Raw genomic sequence first — 8638 nt, forward strand, 5'->3', positions numbered from 1 at the left:
TGGATGAAAGCTGAATTGAGAATGTCATGATGTATTGGGTATGTTAACATGTATTTGTGTATCAACAGAACTGCTGTATTAATGTGGGGAATCTGTAAGTATTCTGTCAAATCTCATGTTGGTGAAGCAAGGTAGGTTTATGGAGTCCAGGTGAGTAGGGTATAAAATGTATTTAAACATGTATTTAAGCATCATGCTTTTTTAGTGTTATTAGTGTCTAGTGTTATTGTTTTTCTGGGTGAATAAGGTTTGTAAAATATCCTTGTAGTTGGGCGGTAATGCCTAAAGTATGGTAAGTATAAGTGGTCTCATCTCATTGGGAACAATAGCAAGGTAAGTTTATGATGAGACTTGCATGTGTTTTGATTAAATTGATCACATAGTCCTCAGTCACACAATTGTTAGTAATGGGATTTTCACTGAATGTCTTTTTTGTAACAATCATTCTATCACAGGTGCAGAATGCAGTGTCCAGTGGGCTAACTGGCATAGAGATTACTGTGACGTTCCAGAATAAGGCGAATAAGGGCCGCCAAATGAGCAGCGACACTCCTCTGGGAGTAACCTCTGTGGATTAGGAACTAGAATGACATAATATCTTATAGAAATACTTGTAATTATTCTTTGTATGATAACTACTATAAAATATTGATAATTGTGCACATTTTCCGTAATTTTCGCCCAAACTATTCATTTACAAAGTTTACAGGATGGGACTTTTATTCTGAATGATTCCAAAAATCTGTCACCTGGAAGTACTTAGTTATTCTTGCTTGTTTCACAGCAGGTCTTGGGCAACAAAATGGCTAACATGGATACCAGTCTCTTTAGCGAACGTTCCACTTCTTGCCACTCATTGCCATTTCCAAAGAGACTTGCCTTTCCGCAATCTTCAAATATGAACATTATATCATTAATGAGCTCGAAGAGATAAGAAGATTTTATCCTGATATTACCCGCACAGCTATCATCCAATCACAATATTTATGCAAATTAGATTGATATGAAAACACTCTAAAGTTTAATTCATGCATTTGATTGGAAACATTTAAACATGGCGTATTCTGACGTAATACATGTAATTGTAAACATAAAAATTGGGCGAGGGAGAAAAGAGGATTCACGTTTATTTAATTTTTACCACCAGCCAATGTGATCACAATCACACCAAAGCTCTAGCCATTCAAACGTTCCTGCCAGTTCATTTTGAACACTGTAGCCTATTTTATATCCATCAAGAAAGAGAGGTATTGATATATTATATTGATATATTTCTAGGAACGCATTGGGCTAGGCTGCTGGTTCAAGAGCTATAAACGGAAGAGAGAGAGGCCAGTGAAGCTGCCAACAGAGATGCATAAATTGTGCAAGAATGAAACAGTGAAGACAGATGTGTAAATTAGAAATTAATTAATAGGCTGGACTATTAATGCACCATTCGTACACTAGCCTATATGAACTCAGCAAAAATAGAAATGTCCTCTCACTGTCAACTGCATTTATTTTCATCAAACTTAACATGTGTAAATATTTGTATGAACATAACAAGATTCAACAACTGAGACAGACATGTGACTAACATTGGAATAATGTGTCCCTCAACAAGGGGGGGGGGTTAAAATCAAAAGTAACAGTCAGTATCTGGTGTGGCCACCAACTGCATTACGTACTGCAGTGCATCTCCTCCTCATGGACTTCACCAGATTTGCCAGTTCTTGCTATGAGATGTTTCCCCTCTCTTCCACCAAGGCACCTGCAAGTTCCCGGTAATTTCTGGGGGAATGGCCCTAGCGCTCACCCTCCGATCCAACAGGTCCCAGACATTGAGATCCGGGCTCTTTGCTGGCCATGGCAGAACACTGACATTCCTGTCTTGCCGGAAATCACACACAGAACGAGCAGTATGGCTGGTGGCATTGTCATGCTGGAGGGTCATGTCAGTGTAACAGTATAACTTTAGTCCGTCCCCTCGCCCCTACCCGGGCTCAAACCAGGGACCCTCTGCACACATCAACAACTGACACCCATGAAGCATCGTCACCCATCGCTCCACAAAAGCCACGACCCTTGCAGAGCAAGGGGAACCACTACTTCAAGGTCTCGAAGCGAGTGACGTCACCGATTGAAATGCTATTTGCGTGCACCACCGCTAACTAGCTAGCCATTTTACATCGGTTACATCAGGATGAGCCTGCAGGAAGGGTACCACATGAGGGAGGAGGATGTCTTCCCTGTAACGCACAGCGTTGAGATTGCCTGCAATGACAACAAGCTTAGTCCGATGATGCTGTGACACACTGCCCCAGACCATGATGGACCCTCCACCTCCAAATCGATCCCGCTCCAGAGTACAGGCCTCGGTGTAATGCTCATTCCTTTGACGATAAACGCGAATCTGACAAACACCCCTGGTGAGACAAAACCACGACTCGTCAGTGAAGAGCACTTTTTTCCAGTCCTGTCTGGTCCAGTGATGGTGGGTTTGTGCCCATATGTGATGTTGTTGCCGGTGATGTCTGGTGAGGACCTGCCTTACAACAGGCCTACAAGCCATCAGTCCAGGCTCTCCCAGCCTATTGCAGACAGTCCGAGCACTGATGGAGGGATTGTGCATTGCTGGTGTAACTCGGGCAGTTGTTGTTGCCATCCTGTACCTGTCCTGCAGGTGTGATGTTCGGATGTACCGATCCTGTGCAGGTGTTGTTACACGTGGTCTGCCACTGTGAGGACGATCAGCTGTCCGTCCTGTCTCCCTGTAGCGCTGTCTTAGGCGTCTCACAGTACGGACATTGCAATTTATTGCCCTGGCCACATCTGCAGTCCTCATGCCTCCTTGCAGCATGCCTAAGGCATGTTCAAGCAGATGAGGAGGGACCCAGGGCATCTTTCTGTTGGTGTTTTTAGGAGTCAGTAGAAAGGCCTCTTTAGTGTCGTACATTTTCATAACTGTGACCTTAATTGCCTACTGTCTGTAAGCTGTTAGTGTCTTAACGACCGTTCCACAGGTGCATGTTCATTAATTGTTTATGGTTCATTGAACAAGCATGGGAAACAGTGTTTAAACCCTTTACAATGAAGATCTGTGAAGTTATTTGGATTTTTACGAATTATCCTTGAAAGACAGTGTCCTGAAACGGACGTTTATTTTTTAGCTGAGTTTATTAGGCTGGCCTACTACAGTGAAGGTAACCACCACCTGTGCTATGCAAGCCAGAGACAGAAACATATTTTTGTTTGACGAACGTTTTGTGCCGTTGAACTTTGCCAAATGCGTCAGTTTAGTTAAATGTGCAATAAAAACGTATAGTGCCTATGCCTATTTAATGAAACCCTGGATGTAGATGTATGCATCAGATCGCAAAGCAGGGAATCCCCATTCCCCAATGAACTCATTTTTGGAAATGGCAAGTTCACTTTCTCACCCATAAATGCCCTATCAGATTCTGAGTGTTTAATAGTCACATGTACAGGGTTGCATGTGTGATTGCAGGGTACAATGAAAATCTTAGCCCCGAGCTCCAATATGCAGCACGAAGTGAAATAAAATAATGAAAATGGCAATAAAAAAACAACAATTGAAATGGAAATAGCACTATATACAGTACCAGTCAAAAGTTTGGACACACCTACTTATTAAGGGTTTTTCTTATTTTTTTACTATTTTCTATATTGTAGAATAATACTGAAGACATCAAAACAATGAAATAACACATATGGAATCAAAAAAGTAATCAAGAAAGTGTTAAACAAATCTAAATATATTTTATATTAAAGATTCTTCAAAGTAGACTCCATTTGTCTTGACAGCTTTGCACACTCTTGGCACTGTGTTTATTGATATGTTTATGTAAATGAGATTTTTCAGGGGGTGAGTGGGACTGAGAAAATGGCTTCCAGTTCCAGATCATCTCTCCCAGAGGAAAATGTATTCTCTGTGCTGTGACATCTTCAAGGACCCCGTCATCCTACCGTGTAGCCACCGCTACTGTAAAGTCTGTCTGTCTGCTGCAATGCTGGGAGTCGAAGGGGTTTCAGGAATGTCCCATTTTCAGGAAGAGATGGAATGTGGAAGGTGGAATGAATGGACTGGAGTCTAACATGTCGTTTCCATATGTTTGATACCTTTCCATTTCAGCATGCAATGCCTCCTGGCAGCCACAGTAATTTTCTGTGGATTATTTGGCTGCTCTTACAAGGCAGGAAAGACAACGGAAAAATAAAAAAATGTTTACAGATTCCACCAAGGAGATAAGACTCAAGTCAGAAAAGCAAATAAACCTTTTTGCCCATCAACACCTGCACACAGACAGCTGTCAGTACAGGGTCTGCTACGATAATTTCATCACTGGTAAATCTGACAGATTATTTTGAGTTTAGTTTATCTAACCAGGTGTTAACAACAACACTAAGTAAACCAATATTAGCTAGTTCGATAGCTTGTAGTTTAGCTATTAGCATGTGTCGAGTGAGTTTCAAGTTTTGGGGAAGACATTTTTTTACCATAAAAAGACACCTTTATAACAAATGATTGCATGCCTATATAGTCACATTTGCAGATTTATGTAAACCTACTATTCCATATTTAAGCTATTAATAAACTCGTAGTTGTCTATTTTAGTTTGGTCAGGGCGTGAGTTGGGGTGGGCATTCTATGTGTTGTTCTATGTTTTTGTATTTCTATGTTTGGATTGGTATGGTTCCCAATCAGAGGCAGCTGTTTATCGTTGTCTCTGATTCCCAATCAGAGGCAGCTGTTTATCGTTGTCTCTGATTGAGAACCATACTTAGGCAGCCTGTTTTCCCACTATGATTTGTGGGTAGTTGTTTTCTGTTTTGTGTGTCTTCACCTTACAGAACTGTTTCGAAACGTTCACTCTCTCTCTTTGGTTGTTTTTTGGTTATTGCAGTGTTCAGTTTATTTATAAAAATTAACATGGACACTTACCACGCTGCGTTTTGGTCTGATCCTTACTACTCCTCCTCAGAAGAGGAGGAAAACTGTTACAGTAGTGGCATAGGTTTATATGCTATAATAGATACATTTATTTCCTTTCCACTGGAAAAATGTAGCTTTTGAAAAACATTTGATGCAATTCTATTACACTTTATATGACTGGAGACATTAGCAGAATCTTTTTTAATACGATGTTAGCGTAGGCCTACTCAACTGAGACTGACAACATATCAATAAAAACAACCTTGTCTTGAATGCAACCATGTAATCTAGAATATGATGTTAATTTGACAAAAACTGGATCCCTTCTAGCCATGACCATGAAAAGGGGAGAAGCAATTTGTACAACATGACGTTTAAATAGCCTGGAGGACATTATTGTCCCCAAAAAACTCCAGTGGTTATTATATAGTCATACGATAACCTATTGAGAACTTTATTCAGGTGGGAAAATGTATGGACATTACAACATTGGACATTACAACATTTTGAGGACAAAAACCTCAATGGGATAGGACAACCTGCTGTGTTGACTATTGGTTGTTCCAGTCCAACAATAGATTTAATCTTTATATAACACAACACCTGAATGAATTAAACACATCCAAACAATTAAGAGCCAGATGGTATAGGTGACCTAAAGTGCTATTCCAACATCAGGTGTGTTTTTCGTTTGTTTATATTCTACTGTAGGCTCACCAGATGACCTCTATCAAGACACCCATGTTGACTGGATTCCCACTGTGAAGATGAGCAATGCTGCAGCAGCATCAGTTTCTACTTCTACTTTGTCCTTTTCCAGATATGAAAGGAAACATCCCTCAGTTATACGAGATGGTTGTCACATCATTCATTTGAGTAGAAAGCACCATCACCTTGTTGTCATGACAAAAGTACCACCTTAAACAATATGAATATATAAAATGTAATCTGGAACATGTAAATACTATTGTTTATGATATTGTAAACATACTATACTTTCATAATAGGCTATAATGTTGTATGGGTGAAATGAAAAGGATTGTCATCTCTGCTTTGCCTAGCCCCCATTGAATAAAATATATTTCTTATAGCCTGACTATTTTCTTTCTTTTACAATTTAAACATATTTAACATAGACAATGTAATTGTTATGGTAGTCTTAGGAAAACCATCTTCATTATCATAGTAGCACCTCCAAGTGCCGCTCAGACCTTCTGGGAGAAAAGTATCTGGCATTAAACTTGGTGGTAGTAGTTGTGTGTATGTTTGAAGAGAAGGGTCCCATCTCCTGCTCCAGACATTTCACTACCTAGGTTACAAGGGTTGGATTTGCACTAAACAATTTCATGTCAGCACAAGGCATGTACAAAATCTTGCATAATGATTAGCCTCATAAATTGTCTACTGGTATACAGTGCATTCGGAACGTATTCAGACCCCTTGACTTTTTCCACATTTTGTTACCTTACAGACTCATTTTAAAATTGAGTTAATATTTATTTTTTCTCATCAATCTACACACAATACCCCATAATGACAAAGTGAAAACAGGTTTTAGTCTTTTTTGCACATTTATTAAAATAAAAACAGAAATACCTTATTTACATAAGTATTCAGACCCTTTGCTATGAGACTCGAGATTGAGCTCAAGTGCATTGACCATCCTTGAGATGTTTCTACAACTTGATTGGAGTCCACCTGTGGTAAATTCAATTGATTGGACATGATTTGGAAAGGCACACACCTGTCTATATAAAGTCCCAGTTGACAGTGCATGTCAGAGCAAAAACCAAGCCATGAGGTCGAAGGAATTGTCCATAGAACTCTGAGACAGGATTGTGTCGAGGCACAGATCTGGAGAAGGGTACCAAGAATTGTCTGCAGCATTGAAGGTCCCCAAGAACACAGTGGCCTCCATCATTCTCAAATGGAAGAAGTTTGGAACCACCAAGACTCTTCCCAGAGTTGGCCACTCAGCCAAACTGAGAAAACAGGGGAGAATGGCCATGGTCAGGGAGATGACCAAGACCTGAAAATAGCTGTGCAGCAATTCTCCCCATCCAACCTGACAGAGCTTAAGAGGATCTGTAGAGAGGAATGGGAGAAACACCCCAAATACAGGTGTGCCAAACTTGTAGCGTCATACCCAAGAAGTCAATATGTAAACTGAACAATATGTACAATATGTAAACAATGTGAGTTAAGCTATTCTCTGCTTCAGATGCACAATGTCAAGAGGTGCATTGCAAATGCTCATAAGGCTAATGCCATCATGGTTCCCAACTCCGGTCCTCGAGAACCCCCAACAGTACAGTTTATTGTAGCCCCGGACAACCATGCATATTTCAACTTGTCAATTAATCATCAGGCCCTCTGAGTTGAATCAGGTATGTTTTTCCGGGGCTACAAGCAAAAAATATGTGCTGTTGGGGGTATTAAAGTACTGGAGTTGGGAGCCGCTGAACATGAAAAGTTCACGTTCCAGGTATTCAGGAGCTGGACTGCTAAAGCTAGTTGCTAACAGAGAAATGGCTGCCATGGTTGGATCGGTATATCTTTTTGCATTCGATGATCAATCATGGGAGGAATACTGTGAAATACTTGGTCAAACTAAATAGAAGATGATGACAAGAAAATAGCCATTCTGTTGAGTTCAGTGGGAAGCCAAACCTACAGTCGTATGAGAAATCTGCTTTGTCCTGGTCAGTGGCAATGTAAAGATGTAAATCTTGCTGGGGAAACCTTTTTTTTTTTTTTTTTTTTTTTTTTTTAAGTTGCATGCCAGCAAAGCCACAACATAACCCATCATCTGTTAGGGCCTACATAAAAAAATATATATATAAAAAAAACTGCTTTAACTGGGCAAGTCAGTTATGAACAAATTCTTATTTACATTGACGGCCTACTAAAAGGCAAAAGGCTCCCTGCGTGGACGGGGGCTGGGATTAAAAATCAAATAAAAATATAGGGCAAAACACACATCACGGCAAGAGAAACAACACAACACTACATAAAGAGAGACCTGTCCCAACAGCAGAGTCCCAACAGCAGTCCGAACACCTAACCAATGCTACACCTGGCTATCAGTGGAGTCTTGTCTGGCAGCGAAATAGTTCATTTAGCCTCATTTATTGACTTTTAAGAAAATCATAGCTGATATGGCTGACTTGCTTAACCAAATGTGGTTTCTTCTGACAATTGAGATGTAAAAACTATGGCATAAGGGGACGACGAGCAGATAAGAGGCAATCCGTAATTTAGATTAAGACATTGAGCGAGCTAGGACGGACGTAGTCAATATAACTATTTGTTCAGCACTTTTGAAATATACAGCGACAGAATTCAGAACATGGGCCGTTCTTACAGTGTTCTCCCTGTACATCAAGTCAGAACCATAGGATAAATAAAAGGGGCATATAAGCAGACAATTAAATATCTTACAATAAATGTGCACCACCAAATCAGAACAGTGGGCTAAATTATATGGGGAAAAGGGACCAAATTGTTAGGGTGAGGCATAGGTAACTAACAGCTTATACTACACAACATACACTTAGTATTACTTTCTTAGCTACAGTATCCATATCTCCCTGGCATATTACATAATGTATGCAGCAACATACAATACATTTTTGGACTCACCTTGTTGTGCTGTGCTCACTTGAACAGAAAGGTGGCGTGGAGATCTTTCGTGGGCAAATT

This window comes from Oncorhynchus clarkii, chromosome 5 (genome assembly GCF_045791955.1).
Source record: "Oncorhynchus clarkii lewisi isolate Uvic-CL-2024 chromosome 5, UVic_Ocla_1.0, whole genome shotgun sequence".
NCBI classification, from domain to species: Eukaryota; Metazoa; Chordata; class Actinopteri; order Salmoniformes; family Salmonidae; genus Oncorhynchus; species Oncorhynchus clarkii.